Genomic DNA, 26,756 nt, shown 5'->3' on the forward strand with positions numbered 1-26,756 from the left:
TGTTTGTGTGTTTTATATAAACTGTGGGTCGGAAGCAAAAATATGCGAAAGGAATTTGATGCACATTATCGTAGTCTAAGTAATTTTGAAGTTGAACATGCAAAAACTTCCTAAAACATGCATACAAATCGATTTTCATAATATACTTTTCATGTGTTTTTTGTAAAAACTATCAAGCAGACAAAAAATTGCATGGGATAAAAATTGTAAATTTTAATAACACCTTAAATTTCGAAAAACAATTTTGTTAAAGTTTAGATAATTTTGGTAGATACAGCTAAATGTATAAAACAAATTTTAAATAAGAACATCTAGACAACGACCATTAATTCGCGAAATGACCTCATACCGACAGATACTCGTCTATCACAATATCCCCAAATCCCACTACTGATGGTCACATGTTCCGTACTGCGAATGACAGCGCGGAAGATGGAATGTATTGTGAGACGACCTTACGGATACGTGGGGTGGTGGGGTCTCCTCTCGAGATGCAGTAGACGAGATGTTTACTTTTCGAACGAGTTGCAATAAAAGAGGTTTAACTGTATATCCATTAAAAAGATAACGGGGACCTATTATCTTGGACCAAATGATTCCTAGCTTCCAGTAACGCAAGTAAATAGCTGTGGCGAGCAGAAACGAAGTGTTGGGAGTCATCAGTGAACGCTCTTCTTATCTTCGAACAGGGGCAGCGTGAATTGTTACCTTGCACATGCAAGACGAGAAAGGCGAACAAAAATTCGTGAAATCTATTGCGATCTCCTAGTCCGTGATCCAGGTACAGTTTGGCCCGTGGGAAAAGCTAACTGTAATTCACATCTGGTACTTTCAAGAAAAAAGTCTGAGGTTTATTTCTGATTTTTTTCTTTACTTCCATAGAAATTTACGAAATTTAAAAGTTTCCAAAAATTTGCCAAAAATCCTTCTCTGACGTTCAACAAATTTGAATGTATCTTGGAATAATTAAAGAATGAAAAACAAGAACCTATGTTTTTTATTTTGGCAATCGACTGTCAATAGCAAAAATTTTAATTGAAATTTTTCAATATATCACTCGCTCGACAGAAATTGATCGAACAGAAATTTCTGTTCGTCCGTCCTAACCTATTCTAATTTGTTTTTCTCGTACTATATTTAAAAAAAAATGTAGTCTAATTGATTGAAGTCTCGAAATTTTTTCAGACTTCTAAAATGACTAAATTTTAATTAATTTTGTTTAAACAATTGACTTAAATGTTACTTTTTTGACTGAAATTTGATCTGTTTGACTATTTTAAACCATCATCAACTCAGGTTAAGAACCTTTGAAAAAGGTACGCATGTGTACCGAAACGTCAGGAAGTTTCAAAAGGAGTTTTTTCTATTAAATAAATATCTGAGGTTCGAAGAACATGTTTTTTTGACTCATATTTATTTTTCGATTTACGATTGGACCGTAAGACATAAATAATTTGAAAATCTACGATTTGAAATCAATAAATATCAAGGGTCGAAGAAAGGATTGATTTGTTTCATCAAATCATTTTACAACTATTTTTTATAAGATTGAAAATATAGATTTAAATAGATTGCTTTGACTTTGACATTTTGTTTGTTATATCGGAACGCACAAAATTTTCTTCACGGCAGGCTATCAAATGTCCATTTTTCGGAGATTCGAAAGATTTAGTAGAAAGTCGTTCGCCTTCAATTGAAGATGTAATCTAATGCTGTCAACAGAAAAGGTTCAATCTAGTAATAGATTCCGGAGGGACTAAAGAATACTCTTTTTCAGTAATTGTCGATCACGAGGCTAAGAAAGTAGAGATCAATGATATGCAAGTGTCCATCGCAACTGTATCCCCTATAAGATTAGTTCAAATGATAAATAATTATCACAAGAAATATGCAGATGCCAAGAATTAGTCAAGATTTATGGAAAATAATTTATCATTAAAAAGAAATGTAGACAAGTTAAGTCGATTTTCCTGAATAAACAAAACAGCAAAAAAGAATAAGAAAATGTGAGTCTGACAATCTTAGACTTGTAAAGCAAAAAAGTTTATATTCTCATGATGATAATACTTAGGCTTTAAGTTCTTCCTCTGTATTAGAGATGAAAAAAGGTTTATCACAATCTGACTCAGAAATTAGTGACAAAGAAGAAGAGTATGTTCATTCCAAAAAATAAAAAATGCACTCTTCTAATCAATCCCGGAATCGTCATAAAAAACTTCTCTTGTATGGGAATGATTTGGTGCCAGCTTTCGTGTTTTGGGACTTATCGTGTCATCTGCATTCAAAGATTAAAATATAATTAAACCTTCTCTAAATTATAGATAAAAAAATCAGAAGAAAACGAAAGAAAATCCAAGAATATCTGATAGAAGTTTTATCTTAATGTCTTTATTGAAGAGCTAATTTCTCTTGTGAGCGAACTCGGACCTCAGTATTTAGGTCATGTGAATCTAATATCTGGAAGCACGGAAGACATTTCTAAATGTTGATTCGATTTTGAGGATAGCGACATTAACAGAGATTAGAGTAACTTTCTTGTCGTCGGATCAGACGGATCTGCTGTTAACACAGGATGGGAAGTCGAAGTCATTCGCAAAATTGAAGAAAAACTTTATTGGATCCTTCAATTAATCATTTTGCCACTTCATTTTAATTAACTTCTATTGCGAAGTCCTTTCCATCACGTAGACAGAGTAAAATTAGGTCACAAATCAGTTTCAGGGCCTATTGGGTTAATATATCGCGACACGTCAAAAACATCCTCTGAGCTTCAAATTATTGTGGATTTCAGATGCAAGATATATGTTATGATGTGATATCGCATAAAATTTAATAGCTCTATCAAAGATGTCGCAAGACATCGTTTGGAAACCATAAAAAAATCCAGGCACTTACCAAAGAAGTATTTGAAAGTGGTTGATAATACCATTACAAGGAATGATTTTTTTCGCTTCTCCATAGAACGTGCTCTTCAGCATGGTAACGGATCATAGATATCAGGTAAGACAAAATTCACTTCGAAAAATTATTTTTGCTAAAACAGAACGACGCAAGTGTGGCTACTGGATCGGTCAGATAAAAAATCATTAAAATTATTATTTTTTTTTGGCTGAGAGAAATATCTTCTTTCATATCATGCCTTCCTTAGGGTCCCTTACCAGGTTAAAATTTGAATTATCACTATTTAAAGTTGTGTCAAAAAATATAGGATCTTATGGAGAGGCCTTTCGCGGGCTCCAAAAATAGTTGATTTTTGTTCTTAAAACAGTCAATAAATGATTTCAAGGAAATGAATTCCAGATTTAAAGATTTAAATCGATTTCTCAATGGGATGTCATGCACTTTCCTTGTCACCCCAAGGTATTGGAATGCTGGGTCAAACTTGTGACGACGGTTTTTGTGGTAACTACATAAAGAATGTCAGTAGGTAAGCGTCTGATTTGTATTTCATGATTTGAAGTGATGAGTCTATGTGATTTTCACATAAAGAGAATTTTCGGTGCATTTCGCAATACTGGCTTTTTAGCGAGCTTCTTCATTCGAGTAAGAAGTGCCAAAAAGGGGCAGCCCTCAGTACATTTAATATAAATAAATATACTAATCACTTCACAATTATCATGGATGATTCTTCTCACAATTTGCAAGGACCGATCGCGAATGTGTTAGTGTGTACGATACGATTGCGTACGAGTTCAATTGATGTCACGCTGACTGTCGCCATTTACGAATCAACTGAACCAGTTGTTTACGAAACCGGAAGTGACGTAAATTATATATAGATATTTATATCTTATAAATACATTTACGTTACAACCGTAAACATCCCCCCTTCACTTTTTATTGACTTAAAGTCAAAACTAGTATCTTGGATATCGAGAACTAATTTTAGTTACATGGAATCGTAGACTTTATTTGTATATGTTATTTATTATTCTAAGAAACCTCCGTCTTAACTGACATTGAAAAGATTTTAGTAAAGGCCCCATCTGTCACTGCGCCAGAGACGCCAGAATTGCTCAAGTCTCTGCTGAATTAAGTTCCAACGCTTGAGGTGTAATTCATTAAGGTTCAAAATGGATGGCTCGATTAAAGTGAGCGGTGCTCGACCATTCAAAAACTGTCCCGGGGTCAGAGATGCAAATTGATCTGTACCGTAATTGATAGATGCAACAGGGCAGGAATTCACACATGCTTCAATTTGATATTTCAAGGTGTTAAATATTTGAATTTCAAGTTGTGATCCCCGGTAACACGTTTTAGATGGTGTTTTACACTTTTTATTCCCGCCTCCCATAAACCACCAAAGTGTGGTGAGGACTGCCCAATTGTCGAAATGCTGCGATGAATCCTTTAGTTGTATAGTCAGAAACGATCAATATTAGCGTTTTGGATCTTAGACAATTTGTAATTTAGTGGTCCGGCGAAATTAATCTTTGTATGTGGGAAATGAACATGTGGGGGTAACGCGAGCTCGGGATAAAGAGCTCATAATTTGAGATGCTGTGTGGGCACGATGTCGTGTGCATTCAACACAGCCTTTGATGCATCGATTTATGCACGTAGCATCCAAATTGTTTGGCGTAATATACGTGCAGTCAATTGTACGCCACCGTGAAGTGTGCTAAATGAGCATGTCGTACAATTAGCGTACTGAGCATATGATCCAATAAAATGATAGGATGTTTTTCAGCGTATGATAGTTGGGAATGTTCAAGACCACCCCCTACTTGAATTAAACCACAAACATTCACAAATGAATTCACTTGCTTGATAACGCTCGATTTTGAACAGAGTTTGTCCTTTCTCAACATACTTAACTCTTTGGCTAATAAATCATTCTGAATCACTTTGTATCATAAAATGCGGGACTTATAAATAATAAAGAACATAATAAAGAAATTATGCTTGACCACCTATCTAATTGAAAACCACCACAAACCAAAATATCGAATAATTGATGTTTTGTAGGTTATCTGCTACGAAAAGGACATCATCCACGTAAAAATTCTCTAATAGAATATTTGATGCTAAAGGTTAAGATAAGGCCTCATCATAAACGAGTTGTTTCATTACTTTCAAAGGAAGATATGGAGCGGCTGCAGTTCTGTATGGCACAGTTAATAACCGTAGGACCAAAAGATTCATATTCATTAATGAAATTTGAGTATAGTAATTTATACTTAGGTTGAGCTATTAATTTACGCTCAATATTAAACAATTGTTTTCGCGCAAATGAACAAGAGATTCTAAGTTTAATTGTCGGACCTAATTTGAACGGCAAAGGAACAATGTACGGACTCGTGTTATCACGAGATTCAGTTTCAGACAAATGTTTTTCTCACAATTTTTCATCTTTTGTAAGATGATTTAGCCGATTACCTCTTGAGAAACAAATGTGGCTAGTGTCACTTTAATAATTGAATTGATTAGAGATTATATACTGAGTATTACAAGCGCAGTAGCAGTAGTCAAATGCGCTCTAGCCTAACCTTCTACATTCGCATGAATGTGACGTCGTGGTAATCATAATTTTTGGAACATTATCTGTGTAATAAATGGTTGATCAGAAAAAGGATCAATAATTGCTCTCACAATTTAAGAGCGTCCGTTTGGACCTTTTAATAAGACTCGAGCAGTGCCAAACATGGCAGAAGGATGACGTCGTTTTCCTTTGTAAGAATAATGAGAGATTTTTGGTGTTTTTGTAATATTTTCAGGCTCCCAGTTCGAATTATCACTATTATTTTTGAGGTAAGTATTAATGTTCGGTGCAATAATGAGTGATGTAATTAATTGAATTTATTGCATCGAATTTACTTGCGTTGACATTTACATGAAACACATCTGTTTGTTAAATTAGCTGAGCTTGATTCTTCTGTTAGATAAGCCTTTCATTTAACAGTAGTCGTGTGATGTGCTTTTATATTTTTATTCTTACACTGATTGCCATTATCCTGCTTTCGAGTATGTGGAGCTAATAATGCTATTATTCTGCTTTTAAGACTGTATTCCCAGGCTTTCCTGGTTTTCTTATCAAATTGATTTACAATGTGATGTATAAATAGCCAATCGCATTGAACTTTTTCCTCACCTAAGGTATCAAGTAAATCGATCGCTATTCTACATTTATTATAAATACATTTTAATTCGCAACTCGTTTCTTGACTAGCAGCAGAAAGAGAAAACAAATAATCGAACAATTTATTAATAATTGAATGTTTATCTTTGTTTCTAGATTTTAACGCATCCCATTCTTTTTTATAAATAGCTTCGGTTATTTCAAGTGAACTGAACATCTGTAACGCTTCACCAGCTAGGATTCACATAAGGTATTAAGCTTATAAACATCGGTTATTCGATTTGAATCATGCACAAGTGAATAAATCATAAAAAGTGATTTTGGATATTACTTGGATATTACTTTGGATATTATGATATACAGAAAGAGTACTAGGTAATTTTGGAGATCCAAGGACAAACTATAGCGGAGATGAATTAGTTGGTGGATGATTAGAAAGGGGTCTGTTTATTATAAATACTTGGTTTAGGCATAAAATGATGCACATGTACACCTTGTCTAAAGTAAATAGCCGCAGTATAATTGACTTTGTTATTGCGGATGAAAGACTAAGAGAGTTTGTCAAAGTTACAATGGTCATGAGGGGTCCTGAATGCAATACTGATCATTACCTTCTGATTTCAAAAATTAAATTAGCTCGGGGATGGCGAAAAAAGAGAACCAAGAAAACAAAACAAACGCGAATCAAAATTGAGAACCTACAGAAACCGGATGTGTGAATAGATTTCCAAAATAAGATAATCGAAAGCGTAGATAGAGCAACATGGGAGGACCGTATAGAAAAAAAAATATCGAGGGCGCCTCGACAAAGTATAGAGGGCGCCTCGACAAAGTTACGGGATATCATTGTTATACGACGATCGAAGTGTGTGGTGCTGCAGTTGTAGGAAGAATGTCTTCACAGCCCTTATAGCTGATGATCTGATTCACTCGCATAAAAGCATCCCCCCAGTAGTATCACCTCTTTCTCCTTGTCCCACATCCACTATTTCTCATCTACTTTTACTTTCTGATACCTTACCTTCCCGGCTTTCCCTTCTAGCTCTGTCGTTCAGCATTCTCTGCCCTTTCTTCCCCGCTCTTTGGCTTAAACCCTCTTATCACAATATTATTTCTCCTTTTTGTCTTCTTTTTTCTCTCCATTCTCATACCTGACGGATCATATGATAAATATCTCGATTTCTCTCTGGAGCAAATAATGCATTTCTACGCCTAATTCTGCGGCCTCATGTTCTAACGATTGCCAATAGCTGCACAGTATCGTTATTAATGCCCGGATGGGTTTCTAGTGGATAAAGTATTTGATATACATTGTAATAATATGATAAGGTATGTACCTCATGCTTCGAGCTCGGTGTTTGTATTTCCCACCATTTGTGCAAAGAACATCTTTAATTAAAGGTCAAAGCATCGAGAATTCTAATTTGGTGATTAAGAATTCTCTTTTGTTAAAGCTCTTTCCCCCTTAACGACAAAATTCTCTTCACGTATCTCGCGCTTCGCACTCAAATTTTTTCAAAAATTTTCGCTTGTATAAATCATGTTTAACACTTTAATATCAAATATAAACTACATTTATTTATGTAGCTGGGCGTGGGACTGCTAATTTAGACGTTGCAAACGAAAATACAAATTATGTCTATCATGATGACTTTAATACATGTTTTTGATTTTGCATTATATTTCATACTCAATTACCCTAAAAAAAAGAACTTTTGAATTTATATTATCTTGCTTAGTTTCGGGAAAAGGTTGTATTTTTATATTTCCCAGTTTGAATTTTCATGGATCGAGCCAAAATCACATGAATCAAAGAATCTAAACGATGAGGATGTAAAGATTCTAATTTTCCTGCCAAACAATAGGTGCTATTAGGTATTTCAGATCAGATGAAGAAATTCAAGATACCTACACGCCGAGGGCAAAAAAGTAATACCAGGTGCACGCGACGAAACGTGATTTTTTTATATCAAAAAAAGTATTTTTTATTATAAGTGTTTCGGCTATTTTATTGTCTTTTGCGTGCAGTATTCTTTCTATCACTTTGGTGATATTCAAACTTCATATAGATTTCCCGGTAATATTTACCTCATGCATCATATGCGTGAAATGTTTTTGTAATTTTTCTTGGTCTTTTATATTTTGTTGTGCTCGGAGAAGACGGATATTTTCTTTAAACGAAGCATTATTTAGACACGGTACTCAAATTTAGTTAGTAAACTTTTAATGCTACATGTAGGTTCTTCAAATGAAGAAACGATGCTATTCTCCAGTTACTGGTCACTCATCTCATTGGTGACAAATACTCATAATAGCTACTAGTGCTTGTTTGGAAAGGTGTGGTTATATAGCTGTTCTCCGTAATCTCTTGGCTAGCTGCAATATATAAGAACAGGAACACTAAGTATCGAATGATGCACAGCTTTACCCAATTTTCCAGGAAGGTTTAAAAATGTTGATTTTTTAAGTATAGAATTAGGAAGTCGAGTACACATAGTATGAGCCAAAAATTATATCGCGACTACTTTGTTTATTTATTTTGGAATTAAGTCTAGCCTGACAACGGCGCCTTCTCGACTTCAGCATTCCTAAATAACAGACAGTCAACATATACCTTTAAAAGTGAACTACTGTAAGTTTGTCTGCATATTTTCTAATGCGTTGGCCATTTTCAGCAGCTAGGATCATGTATCTGTTCGCCGTGAATCCGACTACTGTGAAAGAACCTATTCCTCTACTATCGAATTTTCCCTCTCTTACATCCTTGAGAATGTAAACCTGATCACTCCTCTTTGCCTCCAAAGGGCGTGCTTTTTCATCTTACCGTTCATTGGATCGGATTTTTGCTTGAATTAGATTTCGAGTGGCGATTTTTGGATTTCCGTGATTCTAATAATTAGGCCAAGCAGAAAAGATGCATATATTTCTAATTCCTACTCTTGAGGAGGAGAGCCTGGATTTTGGGCCAAGTTTCCGAATACTAATTCGACAGAAGTAAATTCGGTTGCCTCATGTACCGATGCATTGCATGCTCTTAGTGTCGCATTGTGCCTTTGAATGTAGATCGTTCCCGCGTGAATTGGACATTTAGATAGTATGTGAGCTAAATGCTCGGGGTGTGTATGGCACGCCCTGCAGCTATCATCGGGAATGTCTTGGCTCAAAATGTGGCGACGGTATGATAAGGTGGAAATGACACCGTCTTGGCATGCAAAAATGAAACCCTCTGTACCAGACTTCAATCCGGGCGATTTAAGGAAAGCAAACGTTAGCTCACAAGACATTGACTGATCCTTCACATTTCTGTGGAAGATACCGTGCATCCTCTTACCGAGGAGCTGTTTACCAAAGTTTTTCTCTTGTGCTTTCTTAATCCGCACTTTCAGGAGTGAGTACACGAGATAGATAAGATTTGATGCATTTTGCACACCCCTAATACTGAAGTCAAGTCTGAGTGTTTCAGCTGCTTTGTACAGAAATGCTCCTTTGCCCACTTCTTCGTGATTCCTGACCATTTTAAGAAGAGGGTCTCTTCCATTTGCAACTCTATGTGCTGTACCTAGAATAATCCTGTTGTGAAGACATTCAAGACTCAATATTCCGCGACCCCCTTGACGGCGTGAGATGTGACAGTCGCGGAACGGAAGACTTAAGACGCATACTTTTGTTCATGTGGATAACCTTCCTTGTCCCGATATCAAGAGATCTGAGGTCGTTCTTCGTCCATGGAACTACTCCAAATGAATAGAGTAGTACCGGGACGGGAAGCATGTTCGTTGCAGATACTTTGTTCCCCGCCGACAGTTCAGAAGACCAAATCTGTCGGATGAGACATTTGTATCTGCTTCGGAGAGTATCCTTTATAGATGTCACATCCTGAATGCGGCTCTGTGGCACGCCCAGGTATATATAAGTCTCTCCAGCGCAAAGGTGTCGTATGGCGCTTCTATCAACGAGCTCAGAATCTTCAGGGATGCCATTAATTTTTCCTCGCTTCAAATAAACCTTGGCGCATTTGTCTAACCCAAATTCCATTCCAATTTCCTTAGTATATCGTTAGACAATCCCCAGAGCTAGATGCAGTTGCTCTCTGTTTTTAGCATAGATCTTAAGATCATCCATGTAAAATACATGAGCGACCTCGTACTTTCGATCTGCAGGTTTGTCGCACAACTACCCGGCGGCATGGCGCAGTGCTAGAGATAGTGGCAATAATGTAAGGCAAAAGAGGAGTGGGCTCATTATGTCGCCCTGAAAGACACCTCTCTGAAACGTGACCTTGTCAGTTGTCACACGATTTTTTCCAGATGAGATAGTAAATCTGGTTTTCCAAAGCGGCAGCAATCTCTCTATGCACCCAACTATTTGCGGATGAACCTTTAAGATTTCCAAAAGACAGATGACAAGTCTATGGGATGTCGAATCGAAAGCTTTCCGATAATCAATCCAGGCCATCGATAGGTCACGCTGGTAGAATGCTGCATCTTTGCAGACACATCTATCGATGAGCAGGTTCTCCCGACGTCCGGCTACGCCTTTCTGAGTCTTCGTCAAGTCTATGCTGAACTTTGTAGACTGCTCTCCAAAATACTTCGACCTCCTCTGGTTTGGGTGTGTGTTCGACAGTAACTGGAGGGTCTTGGAAGAGTCGAGATGGGTCAGAGAGAAACTGTTGATTTTCTCTGACCCACATCTCTCTCCGCTCTAGACTTCTCTTAGCATCAAATAGCATCCGTATTCTCTCAACAATATGCTGCCTGATGGTCAGCAGCTTCGACTTGTTAAGTGTGTGATAACGGGTCCGGAGTTCGCGCGCGAACTTTCGAACCTTGGCGGTAAAAAAAAAAAACAAGTTGATGCATTCGTCTTTTGTTCTTATGATCAGCCGTTGGTTTTGTTTTACGGTTCGCATCAGACAAAGCTTTCGCTGCATTATAGACACAATAATTGATATCCCAGAGGTCGGATTCACCGGAAAAATGTCCACGAAGCTCGTCATCCATTTCAGCTAGATCTTTAGGCTTGAGAGAAACCTTGGTGTTGATTTTTCTCCGGAGCGTAAAGCATCGCTCTTCATCTATTGGATGCCTGCGGTTAGAGTAGGCGTTCCGCTTACATAGCCCCTTTTACGGAGTAGTTCAGCATGGTTTCGCAGACGCTGCTGCGAAAAGTGCGATAGGTCCGGGTGTTTGTCGCACCACAGAGCATGCAGCCGTGCCATGTAACCCCGTTCACAGGCCACACTCCCATCGTAACAGTCTAGCAAGTCGTGATTCAGTTGCTCCTACCACCCAAAGGTCGCGAGATCCCGCCGATCCATCGCATTGAATCCATTTTCATTGGCTCCCCCAGCTCTAGATTGGTCGTCATTGTTGGCCGACCCATTGTCGGGAGCCCTGTGAGGTTTGTTGTTTTGAACGGCACTTACTACAACTATGTTTGGTGTTGTCATTGTTGTTCCCACGAGAAGCTAGGGAAAGGGGTTCGTCCATCCTTGTAGAGCACCGCATGCAAGGATAAGGCTGCGAACTCTGAGAGGTCGCCCGGTATCCCACAGTCACCGTTCTGGACACCTCACCCAGGTATTATTCAGCTTTTGGTATGGTTTTCACACCTCCACTTGGGGGTTAATTCCTTCGGGACCACCCTTGGACAATTGTCTGCGACTGCCTACTTATTTTTGTAACCATATTCAGTAGAAACCCTTGGTACAGGGACCCTCCATCCGCAACCCGAGGACGCGTTCGGTGGCTTTGTCATAGGCCCTTCGGTTTGATTCTAGAGGAATTAAAACCGAACCGAAGGCTCTCCGGCAGGGAATCGAACCCCGGTCTCCCGCGTGACAGGCGTTTCCTTTTTTATATTAAGTCAATTATGATGTGTATATTAATTCAAGTAGTTTGTGTTGCGTTTAAATGCGTAGGGAAAACGTTGCTATGATGTAACCTATGATGTTCATCTTGGGCAAAGAATGCCTTTGTGTTGATTCTACATGTTTGAAGTCTAGCAAAGCATGACCAAAATTCCTTTCAAAATGCTGTTGTTTTCTGGGATTTCGTTCTTTAAATCATCGTTATTAATATCTGGATATGTTTCTAGCGGGTCCGATACTTCAGGTCTTCGTTGTGCACATTTTCCAAGGGAATTTTACCAACCGTAAGCTGCTGTTCCACTTTTATTTGGGTAGCAGCTATTTCGACATTTAGAAGCAATCTGTTTACAGATATTAAGCGTTTTTGGTGGTGCTGCCAGATCGAGTGGTCATCGGTTTACTCAGGTGTATATTATATGGATATTATTAATATTATTAGTGTTAATATTATCTTCTTAAAATATTATATTAATATTATTTAAAATACTCAATTTAATTAATTTATTGGTTTTAATGTTTAATTATATTTAATATAATCGTTGAAACACAAAATTTGTGGAAAAAGAAAATTTCCAAAAATTTAAATAATATAAAGTAAAATAAAGGAAATGTTTATTAATGAAATTAAAATATTTTGAAATTAAAAGTTAAAGAAACTAACATTCAGGAATGTCAAATTGACGATACTGCATAATTACCGAAATCTTATAGCCCGAATGATCAAAAACCGAAGATTTCCGAAATGACTAAATTCCCGAAATTACAGAATTTTCGAATTCCCAAAAAAATTATTTTCAATACGCTTGTCAGAATAATGACTTATTTCACAGGTATATCTGTGTAGATTAAAATTTCAAAGAACACTCCTAAATTTTAATATCTGCCTTATGGATAATATAAAATAAAATATTATTCCAACAGATGAAACATTGTTAAATTCAACTATTTTCTTGTCGGTAATTTATAATTTTGTTTATTGGAAATTTCGAAAACTTACTAACTCCAGGCTTTATAAATTTCTGATTATAAAATGTCAAAAACTTAAAATTTCTGAATTTTTCTACTTAGTTTGTCGCAGGTACCAAACTAATAAGTCAATCCAGAAGGGATTTCTTTATTTTCTATCTTTTATTTTTATGTGGTTTCTTGTGGTTTCATTGTGGTTTTATGTGCTTTATATCTTTATTTTTATGTGGTGTTCGATTTTGTAATCCTACTCCCGGACTGGGAGCCCTAACCCTCGTAGTTCTGAAAATTTGATGGGTGGTGTAAATAATCTGGGGTCACTATATCTTGTCTTTAATAAGGATTAAGGTAAATGTCTTTTATTAAAGAAATAAAATTACACTATAAACTTACTTTTCCTAAAAACTACCGCCTATCTCCACGGTAGCAACAACAAGTTTACAACAAGTATCTTTGATACCCCTTCCCCCTACGGTATGGTACTTAAGCCCTAATTCTGATTAAAAGGAGAGAGACATGAGTGAGAGAGAGAGAGAGAGAGATACTTGATTTATCGATTGATTACACACCGAAGTAAATTTAACAGAAATACAATATAATTTCTGACCTCTTTTCTCTGTCGTTCAAGCTTCTTAATGGTCGCGGAGCGTCCCTCACCACTTCTCCACTCAACTCCACTTTACGAGATGCGGCGCGCGAACTGTCACTCCAATCTAGTTCTGAGCTTCACCCTAACACTGTTTGCAGAAAGCTGATTGAATTTACAATTTTCCAACTGTTAATTTTGCTTAGCTTAACGGCGCAGAAACCCTCTTTGTGGTTCACTGCCCTTCCGATTTTCGTACTTGTGAGAGTGACAACCCGCGTACCGAGTCCCTCGTGAGATAAAATATGTAAATTGGCTCCTGGTAACGGGTGAGCATATTTTGCAACTTGGTTACATGTAGAAAGGTGTTAACTCTCCAGTTACTAACTGTTCTCCGTAGGGTGTGCTGACGTTCGTAGAAGATCCCAGTACCAGACTGGAATTAAAGGTTTTGAAACACATCTTCTGCTGTGATGAGTGTGATCCAGAGGATATAACTCGTTGTAAATACGACCTGTTGTTATAGTACGTACATGTTTTTTTCAAACCTGTATCGAGGGCGAAGGTAGATAGCCTAGACATAAATGACAAGATTTGTTAGTGCCTCGTACAACACTACCCTAATTAACAACTATTAACAGTAGATGACCAAGAGCATGTCTGCGTTCCGGTCGCACGTTTATCGAATTTATTCTTTCTTACATGTTTGAAAATCATAACCTTGTCGCCAACTTTTACATTTAGTGGCATGTCCTTTCATCATAGCGTACCTTCGACCTTCCCTTAGCTTTTATCATATTTTTAGCTGAAATTTTTATGTATTTCGTTTAGTCTAATTATCAAGCCGCGCAGGTAAGAACCGTAAGTTTCTAACCTTTCCTCGGTTGGAAAATAACTAGGCAGGCGAGCAATTTTTCCGTATATTAGTTCAAAGGGAGTGAAGTTGGTAGATTCATGTAACGATGTATTATATGCGAAAATTGCAAAGGGTGATAACCTATCCCAATCATCGTAATCTTTCGCGTAATGTTCGATAAAATCGGTAAGAACAATATGACTACGTTCCAGAGAACCGTTAGTTTGTGGACGGTACCCGGATGTAGTAATCCCCTTGTCCTCGAATATTTTTCTAAGCTTGTTCATTAGCCTGCTTAAGAAGCTTCCTCCTCGGTCTGTGAGAATGCAACTGCTATGCAAAGCTTGCTCAAGTTATCTTGTATGTGGAGTATCCGTAAAGATCATTGGTTCACGTGTGCGTGCCCTTACGAGTTTATTCTCTAGGCAGCTCTTACAGTATCTAATATACTCGTTAATGTCATTCCGCGTAACCGACCACGTGTGTCGTTCCCGTAAACGTCTAAATGTTTTGGTGACTACCTTGTGTCCTCCATGTATGCTATTGCGGAATTCAGCAATGATTTCAGGCCTTAATGCTTCGGGTGGAACTTTCAGCCTGCCGTGACATAGGGCAATGGTAATATTACCACCCCGGAATATGTCGGCTAGCAATTCTGACATCCTATTTTGACGTTAGGTACTTAGCAAGTCTCCTGAATTGGCCAAAAGGAGTAATCAGGATCTGTCCCTTCTGAGACCTACTTTCCCACAAATCCTGTGGGTACACGCGCTCTGTAGCTAATAAAAGTTTAAAAATAGGATTGGTTGGTTCATAATCTTCTGACACAAAATGGACGTAATTGTCTCTACGATATGTGAGAGGTTCAGTCCATTCGTCTTGTATTATATCTTTATCTGAGGTAGGCGTCGGTAAATTAACCCCTTTCTCCACATCTGGCATAGAGTCGTCTCTGCCCGAGGGGGAAGAGGAATCATTTATATGTGGCAGGTGTATATTTAGAGTATTTCGCAGCGAGGGGGCATCGTGTTGATTTCCTGAGGTAGATGCTATTGGTTGTCACCGTTGGCTGCGGGAGTTAAACAGGCAAATGGGAGATTCTATTACCTCAGGTAAGTCTTTGAACTGTACCATACTTCTTCTGTTCACCCGGAATTTTTTGTTTCGGGTACATTTTCTGTGTCTAGCGCAGTATCCTTAGGTTTTGAATCGTCCTTTGCATGAAGGTGTCTACGTAAGGATTCTAAAAATGCGTTTACTCTGGCGTGAAGAAGATTGTCAACGTCGGTGCATGGGTCCATGTTTTGCACGGAGATTAGCAACTCTTGGCTATCGTCGCTATCGACACTATCTTCGCTACTCTCGACAGGCGGGCTGACATACACTATAGGGTCTGTATGACCAGTAGACGTAGCAGCACCATGTTCTTTCTGTGAAGTACTGGAGTCACGAGCATGTCTGTCTAAGGCGTAATTGTTTCTGTTAATTCCAGCTCGTGCAGGATATTCGGTCATCTCGGTGCCCTCTATCCCTTGGTCACCGTGGACACCCCAAGTTTTATCAGGTTAACATCGGAACCTGGATCTACTAAAAAATGAGCTTTCGGAACCTAAATTCTGGGGCAACTAGCCCAAATACTGGAGAATCTTCTTTTTCTTTGCCGGCCCTGAGGACTCGCAGTTGTCCGTTAAGAAGTAAACTGTACTTGAACGTTCTCTAAGGTTCTGACTCGATGTTACGTCCATATGGCGCGTCTCCTTGTAGTTTAAAGAAGTTATTGGTTAAATCGGCCTAGATAAGTTAGATGAGTTTTAGGTGTGTACATTACCATCTATTGGCCTCTTTGTTACATCTTGGTGATAAGGTTGAGGAAGGGGATATGGTAGGGGATAGTGATAACCATAGCTTGGAGGGAATGGACTTTGATCGGGTAGGCTGGTGGATATAGAGGGTTGTAGGGTGAGTGTGTGGAGCCGTAAAAAGGATATTGAAGCGGAGAGCCTAGATTACTTTGATATGCATTTGTAGCGCTATTTGTTTTCTCCATTCTTCGTTCTTCTTGATCCCCGTCCAGTTGTCTTGAGTAGGGGCTGGGTGATCTTTTCCGCTCCAAATTGGGTTCGTTATGTCGGGATAGATGATAGGTGGAAAAGGGAGTAGCCTTTACCCTGTCAGCATATCGTAGTCCCTCCTCAACATGCAACGCATGCACGTAGGCCTCATGCAAATCCTTGGGGTTGCGAGTATCCACAAAGGTGGCCATTTCATCGGGCAACCCTCAAATGTACCAGGTCGAAAATTCCGATTGCGTTCATTTTTAGGTATATTGTAGTTGAATAGATTCTAAGACATGTTCAATTTTTCTTATCGGCCCAAAAACGGTTTTAAGGGTAAGGTCCGGTGGAACACAGAAGGAAAAATCACGCCCACGGAACTTAGGACACTCGAGAAAGTCGAAGTCAACATTGTTTATTGGACATGAGTGCGGTTATGGCTTCCGCATTGGAGGGGATGACCCTACAACAATGCACTTTCCATATCCACACTTTCGACGGTAACAATCCCCCCTCAAAGACTTTATTCAAGATGTAGCCAACGGTTCGGTCTACATAATGAAACCTCCGAACTCTCTTTTGCAAAGGTAGTCCTCAGTAAATTAAAAGGGATTGCCAGGAAAAGTGTGAGGGATAAAACCTTTAATGAAATACAAGATCTAATTACCCACCTAAAGAAATGATTAGCTCCTACGAAAAAGTATCAGTCTTACTTCGAGTCAATGGTGAATTTGCGAATGAAGCAATCGGAGAGCTTTAGCGACTGCTACGACCGTACCTTGGGATTGCTTACATGGAAACATTCCTAGGTCGAAAATTCCGATTGCGTTTATTTTTGGGTATATTGTTGTTGGATCGATTCTAAGACATGATCAATTTTCCTTGTCGGCCCAAAAACGGTTTTAAGGATAGTTTCACCCCCTCAAATTTGGGGTTTTTAGTAGAAGTTTTGCTTGTTTCGCATGTTTAAAGGCAATTGACACATACAAAATAACTTGTAGAGGACATTTTGAAACGTGGATAGACGGAAACACACCGTTGATGACCACTCAACACTCACGCGGAGGTGAACAACTCCCGTTTACCATCTGGAAAGTATCTGTAAATTAGCAAAGAAATCAAATGACAAGTAAAACTGACCGAAAAAATCGTAAGCACGCATTAGATTGAAACTTAATCGATATATTTTTGCATTCCGACGTACGAACATTTTTTAAGGGGTAGCTACCCTTACACACGTATATACTCTGAATTTTAGATATATTCGTCTATTTACAGTTATAACACATGAAAGATGATATTTCAGTATATATTTTATTTAACAATTATTAAACTCGTCCAGATTTGTCTTTTCAACCCTTTTTGGAGGGGTTGTACTATCCCTTTGCATGTATAAGAAAAAAAATGCGTCAAGCTCGGAAATTCATTAAAAATTATTCGAAGAATCTTTTCAGTTGTCAAGAACTGCAACTTCAATGTATTTTCTATATACATTGTCTGCACGTTTAAACGCATCGCATGTTTACCATTGTCATCGATAAAAATTGAAACCTGCGTACACGCATAGATGAAAATTATGGAGCTTACCAAACCATTTCAACTACCCTTCTTCCAGGTGGTAAACTACCCCCAGAGTAATGATTATCAGTTAAGGGGAAACTACTAAATTCGAATTGTAGTTTACAGCTATGAAAATTTCCACACATGCTAGAGACAACGATTTCATGCTAAGTACTAATTAAATGTCCAAAATAATTTTCAAAGTGACTTCTACTCTTCTCCGTAATTGTCTTCGTTGTTTCGAACGTATTGTTAATTTACTTATGTAAATTTTAATAGATGTCATCTATGTTCATATAATTTTAGCCAGCTATTGAGTTCTAATAATGTTTCATAACTACCCGCAAGAAAAATATTTAATAGATTAAAATTTTTGCGTACTCAAAAAGATGTGTTGGAACAATCTATATTTTTAAAAAAATCTCGAAAGTTTGTTCATAGTGCGATTTGATTGTAGCATTGCATTTCCGCTCGAATTATTTTCTCACAACGTCGGCTTGGGCTAAATATAAATTGATGAAAAATATGTTTTGCAATAGCTTTGACGCACCAAACATTCACAGTCGCCTCGTATCTGTGTATTCGATAACGTCGAAGAGCTTCCCAGAAAATAAATATATACGAGTGATACTTTGTATTTTGTGAATAAGTATTCTTTCATTATTCGTCATAAATAGTTGATACAGAAATCCTGTAATGATCTGTGGGACATAATTCTTTGCACACAGGACATCCTAAACGTAAGTTCACATATAAATGCAGAACTGCTCCACATAACGTAGTTATGTAATAACGTAGTTATTCTTGAAATGTAACAAATGCATTGATCCTAATATTAAGTTTTTCGACACCAACGGTCAATAAGTGGAACAGAAAAATTCAAAATGGCTATTGTCTGTCAAGATACATGTTTCTGATTTTTATATTAAATTACAAAATCAGTGCGATGTATTACACATTTTCTTTGCTTTACCTTGACTGATATACAAAAATAGGAAAAATTATATATTATTACGTAGCGATTCATTCTTATTAAAATAGAATTGATTGCTTATTTATGTAGCAATTAGGCTGAATTACCATGTTCCTAATTATAAAGAAATAATTTTATGAAAAATAATTTCATTTACTTTCCTTCGTAAATTACAACTTTAATATCATTTACATACAATTCCCATTGAACTTCTACAGAATTCTCATGCAACGTTTTCTCACGTAAGAGCGAAATTATTTACTCTTACTTTCGATACACCATATAATCGATGGAGAAAGGTCTAATACTTTGAACAGGCAATTGCCGTTCCATTAAAGAAAATTTTATTTTATAGCAATTCACGATTGGCTTGCATATCATACTTAAAGCTGTGTTTTCCTTTAATCGAATTTCAGGGTAAAGATGAAGGTGAATTCTATCATCGTGATTAACTTGCTTTTGACAACGTTCCAAACCTTACGCATTGAGAACTCTTAATTGAATGAACCTGAAAAAGAATGATCGAATAAAAATTGTGCTTTTTGATGCCATGAACGACCATTACAACATCGATGTAGAAATGGAAGAGTCTCTCGATTTTCAAGAACAATTTAAAAATATCAATGTTGGGATAATCGAAGACCAGCATCTCCATCATTTACAAGATCCTCCGGAACAACGAACAGAAGAATGCACAAAAGACGAAGAAGAGCTTGATTTCTAGTATAAACGCAGAGCCGTAGAGTACTGGAGTACTGGGAAAAAAAAAAGAATTTGAACTTTGGTACTGTTAAATACAGATTTAAAAAAGTGAAATCACTTTCCCAGCTTCATCGTTGGGCAAGTACAGTGCGCCAAAGTGGTACATACAAGGACAAAATTTCGAGAATTTGTCCGTTCACTTTAGACAAGTTCAAGGTAGCTATCGAGGCTGGTTTGGTTGTCCATGATAAAGATTCAAGAAAATGGGCTCTACAGGCTTAAAAAGAAATTGGACATGAAGATGACAGGTTTAGAGCCTCACCGAAATGTTTACTGAATTTCCAAAAGGTACACAGATTGTGTCACGAGAAGTCAATAAATTTGTTACAAAAAAAAGTATAGAAGGGGCAAAAGATATTCTTGAAAAAGCTAAAAAGTTTAATGACGAAGTTAAACCAGAAATTGAAAAATATGGGATTCAAAATGTTTATAACTCGGACCAAAGTGAATTTCAATTGGAGATACACTCTGGTTGAACATTGGCAGTGGAAGGAGTGAAGCAGGTCCAATATTTAGTTCAATAGGAATTTTTGACCTGGGAATGTTTCCTTGTAAAAAATCCCAAGGTGCGGTCGTAGTAGTCACTGGCACTCACCGTTTGCTTCATTCGCAAATTCACTATTGACTCGAAGTAACACTGATACTTTTTCTTAGGAGCAAACCATTTCTTTAGGTGGGTAATTAGACCTTGTACTTTATTAAAGGTTTTATCCCTCACACTTTCCCTGGCAATCACAAAAGAGGGTTCGGAGGTTTCATTTACGTAGACCGAATCGTTGGCTACATCTTGAATAAAGTCTTTGAGGGGGGATTGTTACCGTAGAAAGTGGGGAAATGGAAAGTGCATTGATGTAGGGTCATCCCTTCCAATGCGGAAGCCATAACCGCACTCATGTTTATGGTTGGTGATCCGGTGTTTTGAATAGTTCTATTGGGGGTTGGACCGCCGAAGCGAGGGGTACTTTGATTTTGGTTGGGGTTCGGACTCGTTTCGCCGTTCGCCATTATTTATCTTTTGTTTAAGCGAGCTTCACACAGGGTACCTGTGGGAGTCCTCAATCAATCTTCAAGTAAGCAATGTTGACTGTCGACTTTCTCGAGTGCCCTAAGTTCCGTGGGCGTGATTTTTCCTTTTTGATCCACCGGACCGAGTGTAAGTAAGTGAATCGATGAGCGGGTGCCGACTGTACGCTATGTAAAATTTAGGCATTTCTACAAAAACAATAAAAAAAAGAAACACAATCGAATACCAGGACAATCATTTACCAAATCGTGCATTTGGCAAGGTCTTGGTGCGACGCACTTCATCTAGAATATTTCTAACCCTCGCTAGGGTCTTTACGCAACGTTTGCATCTCTGCTTATTAAATAAATGAAAACGTTGTAAGGTCACCTTACTTCAATGCCGCATTCTATAGATTCCTCTCTCTCTTTCTCGTATTCCAACCCGGAGATCGAAAAGAGGCCTTGATAGGGTGAAGTTTCAACAGAGAAATGTGTGGAAGGGGACGTATAGAAAAATAAGTTTCTTCAACAAAAAGAAAAAGGTAAGTCGATCACGATTACTTCGATATTATTAGTGCCGGCCTCAGTTTCTCGGTTTTCCTCAATAGGAGTTCGCACCGTGGGTTTAATCGCGAGAGTCGGACGCGATTTTTTAAATGGCTTTACCAAGTTATTGAAGATTATGGAACTGACTGAAATAATCGTGATCGTCTAGACCCCATGTGGGCTGGCATGGGTTTCTTTGCGTTAGGCATCATGGAGCTAGGGAGAACTCGAAACGCTGCATTGCCTGCCCAAGGTAGCGCGAGAAAGTTGCCAACGATTTTGGATAATAACTTTTATTATTCAAGGATCTTGTTTCCCATAATTTTTAGAAGAAAAACACGAATGCTCAAACGGTACATTAGATCTACCTTTCACTTAAGCGTTCAGTCCAGATTTAGTATTTTCTTGTATTTTACTTTTCATATTTTTACTTTGGTATTTTTGTATTTTGTATCTATAATTTTATGTTAAACCGAATTTAGTTTTAAGTACTTAGACATTTTGTTCATTTTATACTTTGTATTTTCGCCTTAGAATTAGGTTTTATTTCACACAACGCCAGAATTTTATTCAAATTTCGTACCACGCGCCATTTTTTCGCGAGATTCAAAGTTGGGCTGCGCTGGCCGGACGGCCTCTCGGCTGGCGGAAATAAAATTCGGGCATCCAATTGGGTAAACTCAGTCCCCTAGTCGCTTTCGGTACTTGTACCATTTTTTGAGAATAAAAGTGCTTTCAAATTCCAAAAATAATTGCAGCCTTTCTCTCTCTCTCCTTCCTCTCGCAAGTCCTCTTCATCATTCAACTCGCTCACTCACTGCTTGACCAGAATCCTGCTATCCTTCAGTCCTCTCTCTCTCTCTCTCGTGGTCGGTAAACTCTCAGCAGCTCCGCCACAAATCTTTACTTATTGCAGGGTCGGTAAGCTCTTTGCAGCCCCGCCTCGACCGCTTTCTTCTCATCCTGTTCCTTATCCTCCAACCAGACGTATGCCTGGAAAGACCAAATCCTCACGTGATGGCAAGCACACCCGAATCCGCCGCCGCTTAGCCGCACTCCGCGACGCTCTTCAAGCCGGTCTTCCTGTGGAAGATTACCGTCCCTTTTCCTCCTTCTCCCCGCAAGCGTTTTCGTGTCAAGGAGAGCGATGACGACGTCATCATCCTCGATGAGGATGAGCTTTTGCGCTCGCCCATAACTCCTCCCTTCAAAAGCACTTGCAGTGGGGAATTCCGACGTGACGACAAAGGAATGCTCCTCGCATTCCTTTGCCTCCACCGACGAGTCAGCAGTATCAGCACCAGGCGATGTGACCGACTGCACGGGTTCCTGCGAACCAATAACCGAAACCTGCTCGTCCGAGGATCGCTTCCAGTCCCGATCAACAGCAGCCAGAAGTCGTGGTGAGAAGCCTCTACCCAGGATGGTACGACGGCTCTCCACACTACTTCCGCCCAGCCTCCGTGCACTAGACGAGTCACACACACTACCATCGATCAAGACATGATCGCCCACCACTCCTCCACCTACTGTAGATCAAGTAGGGTCAAAGACTTAACACCACGGCTTGTATCAGAGAAATACACATTCCATCAAACTTGGTCGCTACTTTTCTGACAACTGTAATCTGCAAGCCTTTATTCACTTCCAGGTCCTTCATGTTCTTAATGGGAAAAAAATCTCGCATGCAGGTAGCCTCGTTGAGTGTGATGAAGTTAATTTTTTACGCTTGAATATGATTATTCACTTCACAAGAAATATAAGTTTTACATTTATTTAAAAACTTTTATCAATCTTCAGAAAGGTTCACGTCCTTTGGTTCCGATATTGTTATTATTCATACATTTTTTGAAGTATTAATAATTATAATTTCTTAGAATTGTACATGATAAAGCTACCTTGTTTTATGACTTTAATATGATGTAAAATCTTTATTTATGTTAAAAATTCTTGGTACAGTTATAACATGACATGACTGGCATTGGTTAAAAGGATGATGGACTTGAATCTGAGACACATAACATCGAAATTTGCGCTTTGCTTGAAGCATACAAGGGAAACTTGTTCGAACTTGTATCAAAACCATGTAATATTGCGTCATGTTATCAGTAATATATGTAACTTGATACAATTTTGAAAACAAATATCTGAATTATATTTAACTTGTTGCCATCATTTTCTATATTTAATTTCTTAAGGCCATGTGATGAGTGGGTGACGCGATCAGATTCCTACCTTACCGAAAGTTTTTAGTTTATAACTTATTTTAACTCGAAGTGTCATATCGAGTTGAAAATTTGGGATATTAAATAAGAAGCACTACGAAAGTTGGGTCTGGTCTGTGGACACAGCTATCCTAAATGATAGGATTGTTCGGGCAATTGAACCTGTGTGGCAAGAAATGTCTGAACAACGAGGCTGATAAAGAAGGTCCACCCATCAATACCGAGGAGGTGAAAAAAGTATTAAGAGGGATGAAGAACTATTCCGCACCGGGACCAGATTGTATCAAAAACCTTCTGGTGGAAGAAGTTTTCTTCAACCCATCAGCATTTGGCCCGTATTTTCACCTCATATTTGAAGTCGGAAGAGCCGATTCCAGAGTGGTTGGTGGAAGGGCGCACAATACTTCTGCCTAAAATAGGCAACTTAGCTGACCCGAAGAATCAAAGGCCAATAACTTGTCTGAACACGCTTTATAAGATATTCACAGCTATCCTAAATGATAGGATTGTTCGGGCAATTGAATCTGTGTGACAAGAAATGTATGAACAACGAGGCTCAAAGAAAGGCGTAGCTGGATGTCGGGAGAACCTGCTCATCGATAAATGTGTCTGCAAAGATTCAGCATTCTACCAGTGAGAACTATCGATGGCCTGGATTGAATAGTCGAAAAGCTTTCGATTCGATCTCCCATAGAGTTATCATCTGTCTTTTGGAAATCTTAAAGGTTCATCCACAAATAGTTAGGTGCTTAGAGAGATCGATGCCGCTTTGGAAAACCAGATTTACTATCTCATCTGGAAAAAATCGTGTGACAACTAACAAGGTCACCTTTCAGAGAGGTGTCTTTCAGGGCGACACCATGAGCCCACTCCTCTTTTGCTTATATTATTGCCACTATCTCTAGCACTTCGCCATTCCGACGGTTACTTGTACGGCAAACCTGCAGATCGAAAGTTAAAGGTCACTCATGTATTTTACATGGACGATCTTAAGATCTATGCTAAAAACAAAGAGTAACTACATCTAGCTCTAGGGATTGTCGAAAGATGTACCAAGGAAATTGGAATTGAATTTGGGTTAGACAAATGCCCCAAGGTTTATTTGAAGCGAGGAAAACTTAATGGCATCCCTGAAGATCCTGGGCTCGTCAATAGAAACGCTATACTACACCTTTGCGCTGCAGAGACTTATACATACCTGGGGGTGTCACAGAGCCGCATTCAGGATGTGACATCTATAAAGGATACTCTCCGAAGCAGATACAAACGTCTTATCCGACAGATTTGGTCTTCCGAACTGTCGGCAAGAAACAACGTATCTGTAACGAACATGCTTGCCGTCCTGGTAGTCCTCTATTCATTTGGAGTAGTTCCATGCACGAAGAACGATCTCAGATCCCTTGATATCAGGGCAAGAAAGGTTATGCACGTGAACAAAAGCATGCATCTTAAGTCTTCCGTTCCACGACCTAACATCTCACGCCGTCAAGGTGGTCGCGGAATATTGAGTCTTGAATGTCTTCACAACAGGATTATTCTGGGTACAGCACATAGAGTTGCAAATGGAAGAGACCTTCTTCTTAAAACGGTCAGGAATTACGAAGAAGTGGACAAAGGAGCTTTTCTTTACAAAGCAGCGGAGGAGGCTGCTGAAACACTCGGACTTTACTTCAGTATTAGGGGTGAGCAAAATGCATCAAATCTTATCTATCTCGAGTACTCTCTCCTGAAAGCCCGGATTAAGAAAGCACAAGAGAAAAACTTTCGTGAACAGCTCCTCGTTAAGAGGATGCACGGTATCTTCCACAGAAATGTGAAGGATCAGTCAATGTCGTCTTCAAAAAAATGTTTAAATGTCCGGAAAAAATCACGGAAGATGATGTTCCAGGAGCAAAATTAGTGTAAAAGTCGGTGGAAGAACGCAGTGTTTAACAGCTTAGATGATGGATAAAATATAGGAAACGATCTTTAAAAGGAAGAAAAGTGATTTAGTAGAAAGGTTAGTTGAGGTTGTGTTTGGCAGGTATTAATATTTTTTTTCTTTTCTAACATTTGCTTACGTATTTAATGAAGCATTGTTATCGGGGCTTGGAACCTCCTAAATTGTTTGATACAAATAAAATCTATTAAATATTTTCACTTGAGAACAAAAAACTATTATATTTATGTATTTATAACCAGTTTATATGAAAGAAGCAAAATTTGTTAGTACATTCCTTATATCATGAAATCACTAACATATGGCTTTTTATTGTCTAAACTTGAAAAAGAGACGTAGAAAATATAATATTGTGTTATTTTACATTTGTATGAATATTAAATATTTATTCAAACAAAGTTCTCAACAGCAAATCTTGTACAAAAGAAAGTATTTATACCTGCCATACAAAAACTCAACTAACCTTTCCACTAAATCACGTTTTTTCCCTTTTAATGGTGGTTTTCTATATTTAGGGCATCGTTTCAGCTAGTCAATACTGTGCTCTTCTACTGATTCGTGCACTAATTTTGCACCTGAAACATTGCCGACGTCTAGAATAAAAAGGTCTTTTAGATTGAGCCATGGCCATATAACGGAATTTTCAAGAGTTTCACCACTCGTTTTTTGAGTATACACCATATTACAAAACATTAATAAAGATTTCAAAACGTTTCAAAGATTTTAAAATATTTAAAAGGATTTTGAACATTTTATAAAGGCGTGTTTATCAGATTTTTAATATTTCCTAACAATTTCACAAAGATTCTTAAACTTTTAAAAGATGTAAAGGGTTTCAAAGATTTTGAAAAGGTTACAGTTCACCAGATTTCAAAGATTTCAAAACATTTGGAAGATTTGAAAATGTTTCAAAACATTTTAGAAGATTTTTTTTACTAATTATAGATTTCAAATAATTCAATGATTTCCGCGAATAAAAAAGATTTCGCAAACAAAGAATTAAGCAAAATTTCGCAAAGAAACCACGTCCCGAGAATTTTTATGAAGAATTCAATATTGTGTTACATTGTTTTTAATTCGTAACCAATTATTTATTTGAAATGCGCGGTGAATCCTGGGGAACATTATCTTTGTTCAGAATGTGGTTATAGGTATATTTTGCGCACGTATTCTGAGTCTCGAAGCCTTTGACCAATCGGCGCAAGATCTCGAGCGCGGTAGATTCGGAAACCGAATTAAAATCGCCTATATAGTACTTTCTTGCATTGCACAAATGCAAAACGGGTTGGATTGTTTGCTAGAGTTTATATAATTATATTCCCAATAACTACAT

At 38.1% G+C, this 26,756-nt stretch overlaps 1 protein-coding gene across 3 annotated transcripts in view; it reads left to right on the plus strand.

The window, feature by feature from the left end:
* Positions 1-26,756, plus strand: part of LOC117174903 (tyrosine-protein kinase transmembrane receptor Ror) — a 150,497-nt gene that overhangs the window by 52,142 nt on the left and 71,599 nt on the right. The window lies entirely within an intron of this gene.

Source organism: Belonocnema kinseyi, chromosome 6, assembly GCF_010883055.1.
Source record: "Belonocnema kinseyi isolate 2016_QV_RU_SX_M_011 chromosome 6, B_treatae_v1, whole genome shotgun sequence".
NCBI classification, from domain to species: Eukaryota; Metazoa; Arthropoda; class Insecta; order Hymenoptera; family Cynipidae; genus Belonocnema; species Belonocnema kinseyi.